Source organism: Bubalus kerabau, chromosome 7 (genome assembly GCF_029407905.1).
Source record: "Bubalus kerabau isolate K-KA32 ecotype Philippines breed swamp buffalo chromosome 7, PCC_UOA_SB_1v2, whole genome shotgun sequence".
NCBI lineage: Eukaryota > Metazoa > Chordata > Mammalia > Artiodactyla > Bovidae > Bubalus > Bubalus kerabau.
Window position 1 is genome coordinate 36,491,344 of NC_073630.1, and position 23,169 is coordinate 36,514,512.

The 23,169-nt window shown below is 36.4% G+C and overlaps 2 long non-coding RNA genes across 3 annotated transcripts in view; one reads left to right on the forward strand and one right to left on the reverse strand.

The window, feature by feature from the left end:
* Positions 1-13,597, reverse strand: part of LOC129657648 (uncharacterized) — a 226,063-nt gene extending 212,466 nt beyond the window's left edge. For both annotated transcript variants that reach the window (XR_008716933.1, XR_008716932.1), the window contains exon 1: positions 13,463-13,597. This is a non-coding gene — a long non-coding RNA (uncharacterized LOC129657648). The remainder of the gene's footprint in view (positions 1-13,462) is intronic.
* A 72-nt stretch (positions 13,598-13,669) lies between these two features.
* LOC129657647 (uncharacterized) overlaps positions 13,670-23,169 on the forward strand; it is a 39,946-nt gene continuing 30,446 nt past the window's right edge. The window contains exons 1-2 of the long non-coding RNA XR_008716931.1: positions 13,670-13,806; positions 13,986-14,081. This is a non-coding gene — a long non-coding RNA (uncharacterized LOC129657647). The remainder of the gene's footprint in view (positions 13,807-13,985; positions 14,082-23,169) is intronic.

Below are 23,169 nucleotides of genomic sequence, written 5' to 3' on the forward strand. Positions count from 1 at the left end.
TTGCTCTACATTCTCTTTCGTAATATTCTCATGATTTTCTTTCTTCCTCACTGAACCCCAATTCACAGTCTCCTTTGCAGATTTGTTTTCAAAGTGCAATACAATTTGAAGTTGAGTCCCGCCAGGTTTGGACCTAGAAAGACTTTTCTTCTCAATCGATGTCCTCTCTCTGGATGATCTTACCCATATCCTTGGTTTTAAAATACACTTACAAATAGAAAACTTACAAAAATATGTCATCACTTCTGATGTCTCCTCAGAGATAATGATGGAAAAAGACTCTCTGGCATCTCTATTTGAATGTCTTAAAATTTTTTCATCCTCAACATTATAAACCATAGCAGAAAGTTTACATGTCACTATGTAAGTAAACATTTTGCATTGTTACCTATTAATAAAAGATATTTCCAGTTATTCTGTTACACAAGATAGAAACTTTGGAGATATTATTTAACCCTTTCCTTCTCTGCTGCTGCTGCTAAGTCACTTCAGTCGTGTCCGACTCTGTGCGACCCCAGAGACGGCAGCCCACCAGGCTCCCCCGTCCCTGGGATTCTCCAGGCAAGAATACTGGAGTGGGTTGCCATTTCCTTCTCCAATGCATGAAAGTGAAAAGTGAAAGTGACATCGCTCAGTCATGTCTGACTTTTTGTGACCCCCATGGACTGCGGCCCACCAGGCTCCTCCATCCATGGGATTTTCCAGGCAAGAGTACTGGAGTGGGGTGCCATTGCCTTCTCCGCTTTCCTTCTCTAGCCATGCCCAAATCAGACCCAGCATCAAGTCCCACTGGTATAACCTAAATTATATCCATTAAATGTAATCATTTTATTTTGATAGTAACTCCCCCTCCCTGCCCCTCTCTAACCACACCCACAAAGTAGTTCAAGTTACAAGAGCTCATTACGTATCTTAGAGAATATTAGTTATTCTGCCAAATCCACTTTCCCTCTTTCATTTCATTCCCCATTTCTGAATTGGGAATTCTAAAGTGAAAGTGAGATGCTGAGATGAAGCCCTTTATTATTAAAATATGTAAATGGATCTTCAATTACCTTATACATAAACAAAAATCTTTACTCTTTGCCTCATGAAATGCTATGTGATTTGACCTCTACTTGTCCCCAGAAGCTTCTGGTAATGTGATACCATGATCAGTACTAATGCTTTAAATAAACTTATTTATTGAAGTATACTATACTTTCAGAAAAAAAAAAAATCATACCTACATCCAGATGAGTTTTCATTATGTAATCACACATATACAAAAATAATTTTCTTGAGACACAGAAACCTTGAAAACATTTTCTAGGTCCAAGTTGGAGTCATTCTGCCTGGGGTGCCATGGAAGCAAAGTGAACTTTCCTGTTCTTATAAATGCTCCTCTTAATCAGAAACAGAATATCTAGTCAGTCAATCCCGAACCACCAAGCCAACTCTGGGCTCTATACATATTTCCCTTTTCCTTGATCTTTCTAAAGACGGTCAGCCATGCAACCCCAGCCAAAACCATGCCATCTATGCACTGCTGCTTCTAACACCCTAAAAAATTGCTCTTGCCTAGACATCTGTCAGAAAGAGTACCCCACTGCTTATGAGCACTGAACTCTTCCAACCCATACAGTTTTTTCCTTGAATAAAGGATATCAAACACATTACTAAATTGGTTATTTTTTTGGTCATTTAACATCTTTTTTCTTTTTTTTCTTCCTCTACATCATTACCTGTGTGTTCTAGGTTGATTTGTCTCACTGGTTACACATTTTCTAAGTAATTTCATTGTTCTATTGAATTTTTCAGTTTCAATTATTTTTTTTTCCTAGGTTAACTTTTCCAGTGAGTGTAGGTTTGTTGGTTTGTTTTTCCTTTGTTTTTGTTGGTAGTGGTTAGCAATCCATTGACTATTTATTCTCCCTCTTTTTTGATCACAAATGTTTTGGCAAAATTCTCCATTTTCCATTTTAACACCTATTATCCGAATAAATTAAGCATGGTTATTTTAAAATCCATGTATGGTAATTTTATTATCTTATTATCTTCTGATTTTCTTTCCGTCTCTGCCCAATCCTCTACCTCTTTCTTTTCTTCCTTCTTCCTCTTCTTTTTGTACTTAACTCTTTCCATTAACATGATTTATGATCTTTTATTAAAAATTGGCTATTTGGTATGAAAAATGATGGAGATAACTTAAATTCTTTCTAATGGTACCTTCCTCTAAACATTTAATTTTGCTGTCTAGCATGCTATTAAAGTATATGGTGATTAGTTTATGGGTTGGGGCCCATCTGGAACTAGATTTCAGGCCTTTGTGAAGATAAGTTTATTGCATGTTTAGTATTGTTTCTATAATTTGGTGAACCTTGAAATCAATTTTTGACTCTTAGCTATTGCTTTTGCAAAAATTTTAGTCCCTTGGCCCTGTTCACTAAACACCAATGCAAAGTGTTTGTATTTTATATTTTAAATACAATATATATTTGCAATTATGGAAATGGTTAATATCTTTTTAAAAATCATATCTTTTTCATTCTATCATCTTTTACTTGAATATTATTATGCTTATGAGCATTCTTACATTACCTGTCATGTATCTTAATTTCACCATTTCTTCTAATTATATATCTGGACTATATCTTAATGTCTTTACATTTTTTTCAAGTACAAGTTATTAAATTTTTCTTTAAGTTTATCTTAGTGTGCCTCTTAAGAGTTCAGTATGCTTTAATAACATGTATTATGATTTTTATTTCTAGAACTACTTATTTTTAAAATTCTCTTGGACTTTCTGTAATTCTTATTTTTAGTTTATCTTTAAGCTTTTGATTTTGAGTTGTATAAATTTCATCTATATTGCATTCTATATAAAATTACAAAAACAAAGAATTTACTTTGTTTTTTGTTTCCCTGTGTCTCTCACTCATGGTTCTCTTTTGAATGCATGTGTTTTGACATGAGTGCAAATGCTTGGGAAATTAATCTACATTCTTTGAGGTCTGTTTTGAATATGTGCTTTTCCAGAGAGAATTTGAATTTCTAGTTGGCTAAGTGTGATAACAACTTGAACAACTTGATATAAAAATGCCCCCATGGAACCCTCCTACACTGTTGGTGGGAATGTAAATTTGCGTAGCCACTATGGAGAAAACAGTATAAAGGTTCCTTAAGAAACTAAACATGGAGGTGCCAGATGATCTAGTGATTCCACTCCTTGGTATGTATCTGGATAACACCATAATTTTAAAAGAAAAAAGCACCCCAATATTCATTGCAGTGCTATTTATAATAACTAAGACATGGAAACAACCTAAATGCCCATCAACAGATGAATGGATAAAGAACACATGGTACATAGATACAATGAAATATATAAACTCAGCCATAAAAGAAGAATGAAATAATGTCACCTGCAGCAACATGGATGGACCTAGAGATTCTTACACTGAACAAAGTAAGTCAGAAAGAGAAGGAAAAATAGCATATGACACTGTTTATATGTGGAATCTAAAATATGACACAAATGAACTTATCTATGAAATAGAAACAAACTTACAGACATAGAGAAGAGACTTATGATTGCCAAGAGGTAGAAAGGATTGTGGAGGGATGGATTGGGAGTTTTGGGTTAGAATACACAAAATATTATATATACAATGGACAGACAATTAGGTCCTACTGTATAGCACAGAGAACTATATTAAATATCTTGTGATAAACCATAATAGAAAATAATCTGAAAATAACGTGTATACATATATATATAACTATACATATACATACTATACAATGTATATGCTGTATGGCATATATAGCATAAATTAACAAAACATTGTAAATAAGGAACACTTCAAAATAATTTCTTAAATGGCCTCATTTTATTTTTATATATTTCACAAAATAAAGTTTAATTTTATCCATGCTATTTTATGGCCATTGTCTTCACTGCAAATTAAACATAAATTTTTTCCCCACCTACTCAATAAAGGAATCAGGACAAGAAAAATTCTTTAGAGACATCTTTTTTCAGAGTGGGTTTATTTTTCTCTTGAATATTATAATGAAAACATATGAAGATGTCTCTCTTTATGATCCTACTTCTATAAAAGTTTCTACTAGATTCCCTAATATGGACAAATATTATTTTCTGAATTATTTTAAAGCACAGACTTCAAAAGAGATGCCTAACATCTAAATTTACTAGAACTTAGATGGTATCTTAAGGGTGATATCTGGCCAGGATAGAGTTAAATAATATTGCACCAAATATTTTACATTGGAGGTGGATTCTTAACCTGTCTGAGCCACCAGGGAAGCCCTGCACCAAATTTTTTATATCTCCTTACATAGCTTAAAATGTTACTGAGATATTATTAATCAACCAAGATCAACATTATCTTGGCTCATGTATATTTATTTAGGTGTGGTGGTGTGACCAAGTGCCAGACAACGGAACATGTGCCAAAGTAACAAATGAAAGTTCCACATCTAGACCTTAAAAATCTCTCACAGAGCCATTTAATTATTTTCTTCGGTCTCCTGGTCAGTGTCCCTGTGCTGACAATGGCAGAGCCACAGGTCTGTAGGAGAGTAGATCCTAAATCACCTAAAGTAGAGCCTCCAATATCACTTATTTAACTATTTGTAAACAAGAAGTAAACTTTCTTGTGTTAAGTCAGTGATGTTTTAGGTTTAACTTTTACAGCACTAGCATTACTTTATCTAATCTATAATTTGGTCACTTGCAGTGCTGTAATAATCCATAGGGCATTTCCTTAATGTCAGGTGACAACAGCTAAGATTCATAGAAGATGCTGGTAGAGGCGTCATAGAACACATAAAATCATAAAATTAGAACAAAGAAACATGGATCTATAGTAGTAGTAATTACCGATGTTTCCCAGTATTTCTGTCATCACATTTCCTACACACATATATTACACTTCCCAGTTCCTTCATGGTTGTCATCCAAATGGGCTTCCCAGGTGGTGCTAGTGGTAAAGAACCTGCCTGACAATGCAGGAAACATAAAAGGTGTGGGTTCAATCCCTTGGTCAGGAAGATCCCCTAGAGGAAGGCATGGCAACTCACTCCAGTATTCTTGCCTGGAGAATCCCACAGACAGAGGAGCCTGGCGGGCAATAGTCCATAGTGTCACAAAGAGTCAGACATGACTGAAGCAACTTAGCATGTAACGTGCTTAGTCACGTCTGCCAGGTTCCTCTGTCCAAGGGATTTCCCAGGCAAGAATATTGGAATGGATTGTCATTTCCTCCTCCAGGGTATCTTTAGAAGCCAAGACTCAAACCTGAGACTACTGCCTAACCTGCACTGCAGGGAGATTCTTCAGCTGCTGAGCCATCATTCAGTTCAGTTCAGTTCAGTCGTTCAATGCGAAGAGCCATCATTGATGCTGCTGCTGCTAAGTCGCTTCAGTGGTGTCCGATTCTGTGTGACCCCAGAGACGGCAGCCCACCAGGCTCCCCCGTCCCTGGGATTCTCCAGGCAAGAACACTGGAGTGGGTTGCCATTTCCTTCTCCAATGCATGCAAGGGAAAAGTGAAAGTGAAGTCGCTCAGTCGTGTCTGACTCCTAGCGACCTCATGGACTGCAGCCTTCCAGGCTCCTCCATCCATGGGATTTTCCAGGCAAGAGTACTGGAGTGGGTTGCCATTGCCTTGTCATCTTTATTTGTAGCTGACTGGACAGGATTAGTTCAGGAGGACCTCATTTGTAGTTGAATGAGGTCCTCCTGAACTAGTCCCATCCAATGAGCTACAAGTAAAAGTAACATAACACTTTGGGACTAGAGCATTAATTAGATGGTATTAGTTCTACAAAGTTCTCTCTCTCTCTTCTTTTTCTGCTCAACTGACCAGCAATCTTCCTGGAAGTAACTGTACTATCAGCTTTGATTCCAGAGTAAAGATGTTGCAAAGCAAAACTCAGAGTCACACAGTAATTTGATATATAATCGTTAATCAATGAAGGAGAAATGTTTCATTTTATTCCACTGTGGTATTAAGTTGTTTGGTTTTTTAGTGTAACCTGCACTATACCCATGCTAAGTAATGCTGAGATATATAAGTTGCAATATAGATCAAGTGCCTACTAAGCTAAAACTGTAGAAGAAATTGAAAATGGTATTTTAGAAGGATATTGGTAGCAAATCGCTACATTTAGAAACACATTAGATACAAAACTGTTGAGCTCAAGAGGATTTGCTCTTTTTACAAGCCAAGTAAAATGGAATAGAGGGCAAAAATGTTGTGCCAGCAGAGCTGCAAAAGGTAACTTATTATAAGCCGAAAATGTAAGCAATGAACTCCAGGTCTCTAATGATTGTCTATGTGTGAGGAGTAATTTTAGAATTACTACATGGTATTCATCACCAGATACTTGCATCGAATTGCTCTATAGAAGAAGAAGGAAAAAAAAAAAAAAAACCACGAAGTTCTAATATCTTAAATTTCTGAGATTTTGGGTTTGTTAAAGCAGTTATTTGATTCTAACATACTAAAACTTTTCATTTCTTTATTCATTTTGTCATCTGATTATTCCTTATTATCTTGTGAAAGTAAATATATTTGTAAATTTACACTTACAATCATATTTTAAGAAGCTCTTGTGTTTTTCCCCCACTGGGAAAATTTTGAAACATATATAAGCCATCATATTAACAGAAATAGAAGTATGTTCCTTCAGATTTTAGCAAATAATCCCTAATTCAGGGAAACCTTCTAGGTTTCACTATCTGACATTCTATTCCAGTGCAGCAATTATGTAAATTTAACTAAACCACTTACAATTACTAACATTTATATTTATGATTTTTCTGGGAAGGTATTTTTCAATTACCAATCTATCTCACTTTGAGATCAAGGAAGCAGAGGCTTATTTTTTTCCTTTTATTTCTGTGTCTGATGAATCTAGTAGAGTTCTTAAAAAATGAAAAGATAATAAATCTTTATAATTTCTCTTATATATTATCTCTTTTAATTAATGACCTTTTAAATATTATTATTGCTGAATGAATATACTCATTCATATAAACTTTAAACAATGTAAGTACAGGAAGAGGTTTTTCTGATATGGAAGGTCCAACCTCAAGTGTATGAAAGCATTCACAAAAATATTTTACCAAATAATGCCAATTATAACATCAAAATTGAAACACAGCTCAGTAAATATCTGTTTGTCACATCTATGTCCAAGGCAGTATGCAGAAACTTAAACAAAAGGTACCAATGGGAAGACTTAGCCTTAGCTGTCAATTTAATTAAAGTCAAAATGAGTGTACAATAACTCATACCAAAGCAGAACACAGAGGTATTGCTGGAGCCATACAAAATGGGACACTATACTACTGTCTTAGTTGGGCAATTCTGTGAGTAAAAGGAGATGCTACTGACAACTATGCTGGTACAACTAGCATAATCTGGAACTAACCCTAGCTAACTGGCTGGTCTAGACTGACTTACAATATCAGCATCAAAGAATAGAAGAGTAAAAGAGCCCTTTCTCTTGAGAATAAAAAATATGAGAGTATTTTTTTGGTTGTTATTGGTAATTGATTAAGAAAACTGAATAGAAGTACTAAAGTATTACAGGTACACAAACTCATACAATAAAAGGCATTTTACCCCAAAAATCTAGGAAATTTCTATGAAAAACTAAATGGTTTATTTAATACATAAAGATGGATATTTTTACAAAGCTCCAATTCTGTAGACACCAGTATTATTATTTTAAATTTGAGCAAATACATTCAGAAAAATTAAAGCTCATGCACAAGTTATTAATAACACAGATGTTAAATTGCACATTGAATTTTAGTCCCAGTGAAGATCTATTTTTTTCAGTGGTCATGTATGGATGTGAGAGTTCAACTATAAAGAAAGCTGAGCGCCAAAGAATTGATGCTTTCGAACTGTGGTGTTGGAGAAGACTCTTGAGAGTCCCTTGGACTGCAAGGAGATCCAACCAGTCCATCCTAAAGGAGATCAGTCCTGGGTGTTCATTGGAAGGAATGATGCTAAAGCTGAAACTCCAATACTTTGACCACCTCATGGGAAGAGTTGACTCACTGGAAAAGACTCTGATGCTGGGAGGGATTGGGGGCAGGAGGAGAAGGGGACGACAGAGGATGAGATGGCTGGATGGCATCACTGACTTGATAGACATGAGCCTGGGTGAACTCTGGGAGTTGGTGATAGACAGGGAGGCCTGGCATGCTGTGATTCATGGGGTCGCAGAGAGTCGGACATGACTGAGAGACTGAACTAAACTGATGCCTCATAAAACACTTACATAAAATTCATGTCAAAGTAATTTCTCAAAATAACTAAGAGAATTTGGTTAATGCCTCTGATATTAGTAACAGAATAACAAACTTACATGAAAAACTGCATTCAAGTAATGACACAATTAGAAACTGATCTTGAGCTAATGAACAAATGCACAAAATAACAACTTTTGTTCATAGTTTTAAGAATCACAAAATACATGAACTCCTGAAAGCTGTTTCTTAAAGTGTGCAGCATAGAGCATTTAACTGAATATTTATGAAAAGTAAAACTCAATAATTTCTAGGATACTAAGAAAAGTTTTCCTTTGAAGATGTAGATGTGCTTTCATATTTTAAGTGTGCAATATGCCACCATGAAAGGGTAAATATCTTAAATTTTAATTATTCTAACTACACTTTTTTCTTCTCTTCCTTAGCATTGTGCTGCTAAGTCGCTTCAGTCGTGTCCGACTCTCTGTGACCCCATAGACGGCAGCCCACAAGGCTTCCCGTCCCTGGGATTCTCCAGGCAAGAACACTGGAGTGGGTTGCCATTTCCTTCTCCAATGCATGAAAGTGGAAAGTGAATAGTGAACATGAAGTCGTTCAGTCGTGTCTGACTCTAGCGACCCCATGGACTGCAGCCTACCAGGCTCCTCCGTCCATGGGATTTTCCAGGCAAAAGTGCTGGAGTGGGGTGCCATTGCCTTCTCCAGACTTTTAAAAGGAAACTCATGATCTGCAGTTATTTTCTTCCGATCCCTTTTATGATATTCATGTCCACTGTCCTGCTCTCAGATTTGTGCAGTGCCACGAAAATGTTCAAGAACTTGCTCTACCCCAGTGAGAGATGTCTAAGACCACACTAATTGTTTCTGGAATGTGGTCATCCATTTCTACCTACATAGGATGCTTTGTGTGTATTCTCTTGTCATAAGCATTTGTTCTGATTTCCTATTTTTGTAATTCGTATAACAGAGTTATACCTAGTAAAAGTTGTTATAATTTTCATTTTCTCATATGTCTAGCTACCTATACTTTTAAATACTTTCATGAGTATAACATTCTCTTTGCTTCTGTTTTTATACTTCCTGTTTTCCTTGACCAATGTTTCTCGTAGACATTCACCTGTTGCTCAGTTTCATAAATGCAGCCTTACTGTGACCTCTGGAATGTTTTACACACATTTTCTCTAAAATTTTCTCCATTTCCAGCCAGTCTCCCAGTAGGTGCCTGTCCATTAAAGGTTTTATTTTCAATTATGGTAATATAATGCCAAGATGCACATAATATGTACAATTAAATGGTCTAAATTGTGTGTATTGGCATATCAGAAGATGATGAAGAAAATGGCACAGAAACAATACTTGAAGAATTAATGTCTGAGAATCATTCCAAAATGATGAATATCATGACCAAAAAATTCAAGAAGCTTGGTAGATATCAAGTAGGATAAATAGAAACTAAATCATATCTAGTTTTGTCTTAGAATGCTGAAACAACAATATAAGCAGAAAATCTTAAAACTCATCAAAGTTAACAGAGACAATAATTTCAAAGCAGCAACAGTAAGACTAACGCCTTCCTTAACAGAAAATATGAAGGCAAGAGACAATAAAATGATGTCTTTAAAGTAATGAAAATGACAATAACTGTAGCAACAACACCTGTGCACTTACCAACCTAAAATTCTGTACATACAAAAAGAGTACAAAAGTGAAGGTGAATGAAGGCATTAATGAACAACAACAACAACAAAAAAGCAGATTTTTGTTTCAAATAAGTTTCAATTTTAAGAGAAGGTATAGGAATTTTTTTCAGGATAAAGTCAGTAATTTCAGATGAAATCACAGAATTGAAACAAATAATGAAATGTACTAAAATAGGCAAACATATAATATAAATGTAACAACGATTTGTAGCAGTAATTCTAACAATATCTTGTGGGGTCTTTTAACATATATACATATTATATATATATATATATATATGAGTAAAATTTAGTGACTAAATAATAGAAAAGAAGGAATGGGAAATGGAGTTGAATTATGTTAAGTTCAGTTATAACAGGTGAAGAATGTAATCTCAAGAATAATCAGTAAAATATGTACATAAGGTGTGGACATTAAAAATTAAAGGAAAAGTATATAAAAAGTATGTAAAATGAAGTTGAGAAATGAGGAATACAATGGCAAAGAACAGACAGGACAGGAAAAAAGAAAAACAGGTAATGGTAAATTAATCTCAACTAATTTAGAAATTTATACTCATTATGAAAGGACTTATTTCTTTACTGAAAAGCTAAAGTTTGTTACATTAGATAAAAAAATATAATGCATTAAAATTCAAAGCTTACAGATTTTAAAAATAAGGACATGACTTGTTCGAAAGTAAAAAGCTCAAAACCTTTAGAAATAAAATGTAAATGTCTATACTAATACCATACAGAAGAGATTTAAATGAAAAGAGGCATTACAGACTCAAAGAGACATTCCATAAAGATGAAAAAAGGCCAATAAAAGCAAACATATTAATAATATGAATTTCAAGCTTATTTTTTAAAAAGGAACATCAGAGTAACAGAAATAGATAAATTATAAATATAATCAGATATTTTAACACACTTCTTTTTCATAGTGAATGAACAAAACTAAAGATCAGTAAGGACTATGTCTGCTGCTGCTGCTAAGTCGCTTCAGTCGTGTCTGACTCTGTGCGACCCCATAGACGGCAGCCCACCAGGCTCCTCCGTCCCTGAGATTCTCCAGGCAAGAACACTGGAGTGGGTTGCCATTTCCTTCTCCAATGCATGAAAGTGAAAAGTGAAAGTGAAGTCACTCAGTCGTGTCCGACTCTAGCCACCCCATGGACTGCATGCAGCCTACTAGGCTCCTCCGTCCATGGGATTTTCTAGTGTATTTTAAGAATGCAAATTTGTATTATGAATTGCTAAAATCACCGCATTAACAGAATAAAAGAAAAATAGTATACTTCAATATGTCTTATGATAAAATTCCCAGTAATATAGTGAAACAGTGAAAGTCAAAGTTGCTCTTTGCGTGCGATTCTTTGTGACCCCATGGACTACACAATGCATTGAATACTCCAGGCCAGAATACTGGAAGGGATAAATGTTCCCTTCTCTAGGGATATTCCAAACCTAGGGATCAAACTCAGGTCTCTAGCATTGCAGGTGGATTCTTTACCAGGAGAGCCACAAGGGAAGCCCAAAAATACTGGAGTGGGTAGCCTATCTCTTCTGCAGTGGATCTGCCCAACCCAGGAATCAAACCAGAATCTTCTGCATTGCAGGAGGATTCCTTACAAACTGGGCTATCAGGGAAACCCTAGAATTATCAGGGAAGTAATCTAGAATCAGAAGCAAATGTTTCCAAAGTTACAAAAAATATCTACAAATACCCTATCGGCATCTTATAACTAATTGCTAACTATCAAACTTGTCCTTAAGACAAAAGATAAAGATGCATTTTTGTTCACTCTTTGGTTCATTATTATGAGGGACTTCCTAACTAATGTAATAACACAGATTAAAGATTTAAAAGACATAAAGCTCTTGTGCAATTGACATGAATGTATGAAAACTTTAAAAGTACCTATAAAATGCACTATTAGTAATAAGTCAATTAAATTGCTAGATATAAAGTCAATACATACAAATCAACTATATTTCAATATACTGACATGTGAAATTAAAAATGTAATCTAAAATTTCTTTTAAAATAGCCTAAATATACGAATTATCAAAGAAGAGTCTAATATGGTCAGATCATGTTGCTGACAGAAATTTAAAAGACAAACTCAGCTGTATACCATATTTCTTAATTAGCAAATAACTTAGGATGTGAATTCTCCTCATGTTATATTGATTCAATACAATATATCACCACTGTATGTTCAATTCATGAGGCAGCGTGCTCAGGGCTGGTGCATTGGGATGACCCTGAGGGATGGGATGAGGAGGGAGGTGGGAGGGAGGGTCAAGATGTGGAACACATGTACACCCATGGCTGATTCATGTGAATGTATGGCAAAAACCACCACGATATTATAAAGTAATTAGCCTGCAATTAAAAAAAAAATTCAGTATAAATAAAAACAGATGTAATACAAAAAAAATACAATCCAAAGGAGCTTTAACAGTCTTATGGTTGTGAAATTTTGAACATGATCTTAAAATTTATATTTAAATAAAATTGCTTAGAATAGCCTAGACAATCTTGAAAAAGAATTCCAAGTTGGAGGATTTATTCTACCAGATTTTGAAAGTTACAATCATACAATATTAATTACGAGGGTGTGATTCTGATATGAGTACAGAGATGGAATCAAGTTGCTCAAGAATATATACACACCTATATACATCAATTATTTTTTACAAAGATATAAAGAAAAATTACAGGAGATGGTTGTTTTTCAGTTGCTCAGTCAGAAATGGTTAGTCATTAAAAAAAATGGTATTGGATCAAATAACCTTAAGAAAAGATAATGCAAAACACATTTTGGTTTCTGCATGATTGTTAACTCGGTTCAGTTGTGTAGGACCCTACGCAACCCTATGGCCGGTTGCCTGCCAGGATCCTCTGTCCATGGGAATTCTCCAGTCAAGAATACTTGAGTGGGTTGCCATGGCCTCCTTCAGGGGATCTTTCCTACCCAGGGATTGAACCCATGTCTACCTGAGTCTCCTGCAGGCCGGTTCTTTAACCACTGAGACACCTGGGAATGGTTAGTGAGCTTCACCAACTCAGTGGACAAACACTTGAGCAAACTCCAGGAGGCAGTGGAGGACGGAGGAGCCTGGCATACTGCAGTCCCTGGGTCACAGAGAGCCAGACATGACGTGACTGAACAACAAAAATCATACCAAGTAAAGAACGACCTTTTTATTTAAAGAAAGCCACATTCCTAATGATCATTAACCTGAATATGTATTTTCAGAGTGTATTTGCTACTAAAATATTTAAGCAGCCACTTACATGTTTTTGAAAATACGTCTTTTATGATTCAGTGGTCTCTTGAAAAATTGCTATAAAAACGTAGTATCTTATTTCATCTCTGAGAAAACGGCCTCTTTCTTTAGTTCCTTTTCCAAAGAATTTCAAAAAAAGGTATTACTTATAAACAAAGAAAGATGGACCAAGACAAACAGTATTTACTTACCTAAAACCCTGCTGGAGGAGGTCACGGAAAGGACATAACGGCTGACTGAATAGAGAGCACCACGGGACGAATCCCCAGGGCTCGGACTAGCACGCTCACCAAGGCACCATCCCCGCCTTCTGGGCCTCGGAATCTAGGCCCCGCCCACTGCTCCCAGTGCGCAGCCGCAGCTCTGCCGAGGGCGCAGCCTACGCCGCCGAGCTATGCGCTAGTGACTCAGACTAGAGAGGACTGAAGGGTGATGGAACCGCATTAAGAATGCTTTATAAAAAGTTCTAAGCTTCTGGTTGGCGAGAGCAGAGGTCTACATACTCACTTTTGGCCGTCAAAGATGAACCTCATAAGTAAGTCGCCTTGCTTATTTAAACGTAAATCCACCACCTACAAGTCTAAGGTGGTCTGTCCCTCTCTTCATCCTCTCTTCGTCCTCTCCTCACCCTCCTCAGAAGTGGAGGGGAGGCGGTTTGGAATTTCACCACAACTCCCCAGATTGTGAACGAACAAACAAATCTATCTCTTTCAGATTTGTTTCTGTTCTCGGCTTCTTGAAAAAGGAACTGGGAGTTTGCGGAGATGTATATTTATAGAGTGCAACTTATTTCACGATTTAAAATGACAGGTGGGAAATAATTTTTGCTTCGCTTTGATGTTTCAGATAAGTGCTATTGAAGTGAAATTTATATAAACTAAATTATATATTGAAATTGAACTTATTTTAACAATTTCTAGTAATAGAGTAAACTATATCTAGAAAAAGGGTGAAAACTTTGCCTTAATCATTTAAAATTAATATATCAAATGCTGCTACTGCTGCTAAGTCGCTTCAGTCGTGTCCGACTGTGTGCGACCCCACAGACGGCAGCCCACCAGGGGCCCCCGTCCCTGGGATTCTCCAGGCAAGAATACTGGAGTGCGTTGCCATTTCCTTCTCCAATGCATGAAAGTGAAAAGTGAAAGCAAAGTTGCTCAGTCGTGTCTGACTCTTAGCGACCCCATGGACTGCAGCCCACCAAGCTCCTCCGTCCATGGAATTTTCCAGGCAAGAGTACTGGAGTGGGGTGCCATTGCCTTCTCCCAATATATCAAATAGATAACGTCATATATTGTTGATAATAATGGGCCTATAGTAGCGTCCTTACATTTCATATCTAATTCACATTATTTCACATTTCATAAATCATTCCAGTAGATCAATTTACAGGGCATCTATAATGAGGTGTTTGATATGAGACCTTCTCTTTAACATATGCATTTATACAGCTATAAAGTTCCTCTAAGCTCTGATTTAATTTCATACCACAAGTTTCAGTGTTTGTTTTTCATCTCAAAAAGTTTTCAGAATTTTTCTTGAGATTTCTTCATTGACCCATTGGCTCTTTAGGAATATAATGTTATATAATCATCACATGGTTTTGATTTTTAATTTTTTTCTATTACTCATTTCTAATTTTATTCTATTATGGTGTGAAAATAGGCATTGTATTGTTCTGTGCCTTTTAAATTAATTGAAATTAGTTTTATGGTCTAGGATTTCAGCTGTTCTGGATTGTGTCCCATGTGTCCTTGAGAATAATCTCTGTTCTGCTATTTTATGGTGGAATATTTTACTTACGTCTGGTCTAGTTTATAGTTATAGTTTATAGTATTGTTAAGGTATTTTATTTCTTTATTGATTCTCTGCCTAGTTGTCCAATCAACTGTTGAAAATTAGACATTGAAATTATCATTGCTGTGTTGTCTCCCTCAATTCTGCTATATCATGTACTTGCCTTAATTTTTATTTTATATACACAGGGGCTTTGTTTTTATGTATATATATTTTTGTAATTCGTATAACTTTTTGATGGATTGTCTCTGTTGCCATTTTTAATGATCCTCTTTATCTCTAAGAATGTTCTTGTTTTAAATCTACTTTGATAACAGTATAACCATTCCAGCTTTCTTAAGGTTGCTGTTTACATGATAGACTTTCCATTTTTTTAATTTTTCAAACTATTATTAATAGTGTGTTGAATCTAGCATGTCTGTGGTAGACAATATAGTAGGATCTTGTTTTTTTGTGTAGGAGGACAACCTCTGTCTTTTAAATGGATAATATTAATCAATACACATTTAAAGATATTGTTTATATGCTTGGATCTACCTTTGCCATTTTACAGTCTGTCTCTTTCTGTCTAATCTCTTTTTTTCTTTTACTCTGATGTTCTCTTTTGCTTTATATGAGTTTTTTCTAATATATATTTTTAATTCTTCTAAAGATTTTTAGCTATGTTAATCTTGTTTCCCTCATGGTTGTACTGCAGCTTACCATATACATTTTTTTTTAACCATACACGTTTTAACTTATCTGAATCTACTTTAGATTTAAAAGAGCTTAATTCCAGTGAACATAAAAGCATTTCTCAGATAAATAAAACTTTATTACCCCTGCCCACCTTTTGTGCTATTAATGATATATATCAGATCAGATCAGATCAGATCAGTCGCTCAGTCGTGTCCGAAACTTTTGACCCCATGAATCGCAGCACGCCAGGCCTCCCTGTCCATCACAAACTTCCACAGTTCACTCAAACTCAGGTCCATCGAGTCAGTGATGCCATCCAGCCATCTCATCCTCTGTGATCCCCTTCTCCTCTTGCCCCCAATCCTTCCCAGCATCAGAGTCTTTTCCAATGAGTCAACTCTTCGCATGAGCTGGCAAAAGTACTGGAGTTTCAGCTTTAGCATCATCCCTTCCAAAGAAATCCCAGGGCTGATCTCCTTCAGAATGGACTGGTTAGATCTCCTTGCAGTCCAAGAAATTCTCAAGAGTCTTCTCCAACACCACAGTTCAAAAGCATCAATTATTCAGCGCTCAGCCTTCTTCACAGTCCAACTCTCACATCCTTACATGACCACAGGAAAAACCATAGCCTTGATGAGACGAACTTTGTTGGCAAAGTAATGTCTCTGCTTTTGAATATGCTATCTAGGTTGGTCATAACTTTCCTTCCAAGGAGTAAGCGTCTTTTAATTTCATGGCTGCAGTCACCATCTGCAGTGATTTTGGAGCTCAGAAAAATAAAATCTGACACTGTTTCCACTGTTTCCCCATCTATTTCCCATGAAGTGATGGGACCGGATGCCATGATCTTCGTTTTCTGAATGTTGAGCTTTAAGCCCACTTTTTCACTCTCCACTTTCACTTTCATCAAGAGGCTTTTGAGTTCCTCTTCACTTTCTGCCATAAGGGTGGTGTCATCTGCATATCTGAGGTTATTGATATTTCTCTGGGCAATCTTGATTCCAGCTTGTGTTTCTTCCAGCCCAGCGTTTCTCATGATGTACTCTGCGTATAAGTTAAATAAACAGGGTGACAATATACAGCCTTGACGAACTCCTTTGCCTATTTGGAAGCAGTCTGTTGTTCCATTACCAGTTTTAACTGTTGCTTCCTGACCTGCATATAGGTTTCTCAAGAGGCAGGTCAGGTGGTCTGGTATTCCCATCTCTTTCAGAATTTTCCACAGTTTATTGTGATCCACCCAGTCAAAGGCTTTGGCGTAGTCATTAAAGCAGAAATACAAGGTTTTCTGGAACTTTTGCTTTTTCCATGATCCAGCGGATGTTGGCAATTTGATCTCTGGTTCCGCTGCCTTTTCTAAAACCAGCTTGAACATCAGGAAGTTCACGGTTTACATACTGCTGAAGCCTGGCTTGGAGAATTTTGAGCATTACTTTACTAGCGTGTTAGATGAGTGTAATTGTGCGGTAGTTTGAGCATTCTTTGGCATTGCCTTTCTTTGGGATTGGAATGAAAACTGACCTTTTCCAGTCCTGTGGCCACTGCTGAGTTTTCCAAAATTGCTGGCATATTGAGTGCAGCACTTTCACAGCATCATCTTTCAGGGTTTGGAATAGCTCAACTGGAATTCCATCACCTCCGCTAGCTTTGTTCGTAGTGATGCTTTCTTAGGCCCACTTGACTTCACATTCCAGGATGTCTGGCTGTAGGTCAGTGATCATACCATTGTGATTATCTGGGTCATGAAGATCTTTTTTGTACAGTTCTTCTGTGTTTTCTTGCCATCTCTTCTTAATATCTTCTGCTTGTGTTAGGTCCATGCCATTTCTGTCCTTTATCAGGCCCATCTTTGCATGAAATGTTCCTTTGGTATCTCTGATTTTCTTGAAGAGATCCTTAGTCTTTCCCATTCTGTTATTTTCCTCTATTTCTTTGCATTGATCGCTGAAGAAGGATTTCTTATCTCTTCTTGCTATTCTTTGGAACTCTGCATTCAGATGTTTATAGCTTTCCTTTTCACCTTTGCTTTTCACTTCTCTTCTTTTCACAGCTATTTGTAAGGCCTCCCCAGACAGCCATTTTGCTTTTTTGCATTTCTTTTCCATGGGGATGGTCTTGATCCCTGTCTCTTGTACAATGTCATGAACCTCATTCCAAAGTTCATCAGGCACTCTCTCTATCAGATCTAGGCCCTTAAATCTATTTCTCACTTCCACTGTATAATCATAAGGGATTTGATTTAGGTCATACCTGAATGGTCTAGTGGTTTTCCCTGCTTTCTTCAATTAAATCTGAATTTGGCAATAAAGAGTTCATGGTCTGAGCCACAGTCAGCTCCTGGTCTTGTTTTTGCTGACTGTATAGAGCTTCTCCATCTTTGGCTGCAAAGAATATAATCAAATCTGATTTCGGTGTTGACCATCTGGTGATGTCCATGTATAGAGTCTTCTCTTGTGTTGTTGGAAGAGGGTGTTTGTTATGACCAGTGCATTTTCTTGGCAAAACTCTATTAGTATTTGCCCTGCTTCCTTCCGTATTCCAAGGCCAAATTTGCCTGTTACTCCAGGTGTTTCTTGACTTCCTACTTTTGCATTCCAGTCCCCTATAATGAAAAGGACATCTTTTTGGGGGTGTTAGTTCTATAGTGCATTTTTATAAGTTGTAAGCCAGAAATGCATTTTGAAAATATAACTTTATATAGTTTTATGTCTAGTAGAAATAAAAAAAAGTCACATCTATAGACGGAATTTGTTATATTAACCTCCTTGTTTACCAGTTCTGTTTCTGTTCATTTGTTCCTGTGAATTTGAGTTACTGCCTAGTGTTGTTTCCTTACCTTCCTCCAGTGGTTTTGTTCCCAGTCACTGTGTTTCTGCTATTATTGTCAAATATATTTTTTTCTATGTGTTACAGGTCCTACAGTAAAATTATATTATTGTTTTTAAATTCAACTTTTTAATAAATCAGTTAAAAAAGAAAGGAGAAGAACTATAAAATCATACTTTTTTACATTATGTGATTACATTTCAAGGGCCTTTATGTGCATGTGTGTGTGTGTATTCAAATTACTAAGTCACCTGCTTTCAGCCCAAAGAACGTCTTTTAATATTTAAAGATATTAATATTTTTTCCTGGCGAGAAGACTCTAGACTGATAGGATTTCTTTAAGCACTTTGAATATATCATCCTACAACCTTTTAGACTTCATTGCTCCTGATGATAAATCCAGTTAATTTCATCAGGGTTCTTGTATACATATAATGAGGGCATTTCTGTTCCTGCTTTCAAGGTTTCTTTTGTCTTTGTCTTTCAACACTTCAAAAAGTTTAGACCCCAGGAGGGCTCTCCTTAGTTGTCTCTTTCCCTGGTTCTCTCTCAGTTTGACACACCAGTTTCACTTGTCAAGAATCCTGCAGCGATATTTAAGCTCTGGTTTTCACAGGTAGCCCTTTCCCAGCATGGGTCCTCTATCTTACATCAGCCTTTCAGCCTTGGCAAGGGCCGATTCAGGATACACCATTCTCTGCTCTTCCGCCTTATGATTGGGAAGAAAGAATCTTTTGGTCATACCCTTGCCTGGAAGAGAGCTTTTGCAATGTGAGGCTGCTGGTTGTGACCTGTCCTTCCAAGAGAAACAATAAGCTTTGGTTGGGGATGGAAGGTGGATGGGGGGAGTCCATTTTCTTGGACACCTCTGCCCAGAGTTGAGTTTCTGTCACTGAAATGGTACAGTGAGAAAGGGTCATGGAACTAATGCCACAGACTCTCATTTTTTTTTCTCCGTGATTTGGTATGTTTAGCTGCTTTTTCTTTCATTTGCTGTAATTCCTTAGGATAATCTCCATACACATTAAATAGCTCTTCTTAAGTACTTTTCCTTATTATGTTTATGTTACTGGAGAGAAATTTCACATAGTTATTCATGCTGCCAACGAGGAACTTGTCCATCCTAAAATTTCTTGTTTAAGCTGTGCTTCAAGATTTCTGTTACTGGGAAAAACATGGTACCTGATCAAGAGTATTTATTTGGGATTATTTAAAATGTTTCTTAGTAAAAGCAAGTTACATGTACTTAAATGATACAGTTTCTAATCGAATATTGATAAAGTCTTACTCAGTTGTTGTATCAGTTTTCTACTGCCACTGTAACAAATTATCACAACCTGAGTGCCTTAAAACAACATAGATATATTACTTAGTATCAAGAACTCAACTGAGCTGGAATTGAGAGCTAAACTGCTAGGTGTTGGAGTAGCTGATTAAAGCAATGAGCCAAAAATGAGAATTAAAGCTTTAATATCTTATTATCCTGGTATAAACAAGAGGCTAAAACTGGAGAAACCTGTCCTGTTTCCTCTATGGAATTTTGTCCCAGTCGAGTGTTAGAATAATCAGTGCAGATGTGAGGGTTATCTCACTGATATAGCCCTGAACAAAAGGGTACAGCAGTTATATGGACTCTGGGGTGGGGAAAGTCTAGAAGTAGAAAAGTACTAGGTACCAAGTTTGGATGGGAAAAAAAAAAAATCGGGATTTCTCCCACCTCCCCTACTTTAGAAGACCTTGGTAGACATGCCTGAAGAGGACCTCTGCACAAGGTCTCAAATAAAGACACCTAGAAATGAAGGCAATTGAACTAGGAATGCAAATATATAAAGAGCATATAAAAGGGTCTGAGTCCTTTACTGCAACTCCCTTTAGAGATTACAAAGCACTGGCTATACACAAAGCCTGCTTTGGTGGGGTGTGGGGGAAGGGGTAGCTTTTCCTATGCTGCTGTTGCTGCTGCTAAGTCGCTTCAGTCGTGTTCGACTCTGTGTGACCCCATAGACGGCAGCCTACCAGGCTCCCCCGTCCCTGGGATTCTCCAGGCAAGAACACTGGAGTGGGTTGCCATTTCCTTCTCCAATGCATGAAAGTGAAAAGTGAAAGTGAAGTCGCTCAGTCGTGTCTGACCCTCAGCGACCCCATGGACTGCAGCCTTCCAGGCTCCTCCATCCATGGGGTTTTCCAGGCAAGAGTACTGGAGTGGGGTGCCATTGCCTTCTCCGAGGCCTGCCTAATAAAACTTTTGTAGTTGCCTGTAGTCGGTCCTAAAAAATCATGCTTTTGCCAGTGCCAGACTCCTCAATTATGGTTCTGTAGATCTGAAGTCCAAAATTGACTTTCTGTTCTAAGATCAAGGGATCAACTGAGTTGTGTTTCCTTCAGAAAGCTTGAGGATATCATCGATTTTCTTTTCTAGCTTCAAGAGACCACCTACATTCCTAGACTCTTGGCTTCTCCCTCCTTTTCAAAGTCAGTAGACCGGATCACTCTAACATTGTATCTCTATAACATTGCTTCCATCTTCACTTCTCTAATTCTGACTCTCCCACTTTCCTCTTTTACTTTAAAGATACTTATAATTACAATCAGCCTACCTGGATCACCTTAACCTCTATTTTAGTCAGCTGATTAGCAATCTTAATTACATCAACAACCTAAATTCCCTTTTGCCATGTACTCTTAAATATTCATAGATTCCTGTGATTGGAGCCATTATTTTTCCTACCATATTTGCATATCTCAAAAACCGTTTAACTGTCCCTCATAATCCTGCCAATATAGCCAGACCATTTACTTAAATTACTTATATCATCACCCACATGAGATTTCTGTTCTTTATTCATGTCTCATATAAATATTCAAATCAAGCAAATGTCTATCTTATAAGTAATTATGGGCTCTAGTGTCATATGTCCTTTCCCTGTCTTTCTTACTTTCTGCTCCTAAATTACATATTTGTGAACAGATCTTTAGACTTTCTTGGTGGTTACTCATATTCTCAAAGCCACATCTTTACTGCCATCCTAAAATGGTTGCTATTCAGTATATCCTAACAAACTATGTCAAGACTCACTCCATTGTTGCCTCAGATTATATGTAGCACTGGTCATTTACCAAAATTTTGGAAAGACACTCCTCAAGAAAGGAAAATACACAAAATCTCTGTATATCTGTGTGTTAGTGGTGGGGGTGGGGGGGTAAAATCAATAATTAGCCTTTGATTCAGAGACAGTGAATAAAGACAAATAAATTATGTGTGTGCAATGTTGTTTGAGGTATTCCCTTACTTTCCCATCTGACACTGCTGGGGTCTGTAGTGATATCCCTTTCATTCTTGATACTGGTTAATTTGTATTCTTCTCTCTATATATCATTCTCTTTCTTTTCTTTTCCCCTCTCTCCAGCCTCTAACCTCACATACCCCATCCCCACACCAGAACTCTATGTTTGTCTCTCTTTGTCTCTGAAAGTTTATCAATTTATTGATCTTTTCAAATTTTGATTTTTAATTTTCTCTGTTTTTCTATTTTCAATTTTATTTATTCTTACTTTCATTTGTATTATTTTCTTTGTCCTTGTTTTGCATTTAAATTTTCAGATTGTTTTTCAATTGTGGAATTGAAAGCTTAACTCACTAATTTTATATTTTCCCCTTTCATATGTATATGTATTTTTCTCTAAAGAATGACTTAATTAGCTTCCACAACTTTGGGGCTTTTTGATCGATACAAGTGTTTCATTTTCAAACTATTTTATGTTAAAAATATTTTTCCCTTGTTTGTTTTCAGCTCCATTTTATTATGGTCAGATACTATACCCTCTGTAATATCAATTATTTTAAATGTTTGATATTTGTTTAGTGGATCAGTATATAGTCTACATTTAGTATATAGTCTATATATTATACTATACTCTATACTATATACTAAATTAGTATACATCAGTCTATAGTCTATCTGTGATTGTTTCACAGGTACTTAAATGAATTTATATGGCTTCTGCTGTCATTGGTTGTAGCTTCTGTAAATGTCATTAAGTTGATGGGGCTCCCCAGATGGCTCAGTGGTAAAGAATCTGACTGCCAATGTAGGGGAGATGGGTTTGATCCCTGATGCAGGAACATCCTCTGGAAAAGGAAATGGCAACCCACTCCAATATTCTTGCTGGAGAATTCCATGGATGGAGGAGCCTGGCCTGGTGGGCTACAGTCCATGGGGTCACAAAGAGTTGGACACAACTGAGAACACACACACAAACACATACATATTCTTCCTTTAAGTAACGTTATATTATGTAATATAAAGTGTAAGAAAATTATGATAGTATGATTCATCCCCCCAGTTGTGGTATTATCATCCCATATATCTGAAAAATAACAAAAGGACTGTCTAAATAACACGATGAAATAACAATAAATAAAATAAACAAAATAAAAATAATAGCAAAAACTGTCTAAATAACTTGGTTTCTTTACAAAATAGTCAAGTAAATATGTAAATATAATTGGATAAATCTTCATTAATAGTTTATTATGTAAATTTATTCCATTCTATTGTAAATTTTTCCCAAGCCAGGATTAATATATCATGTTTTG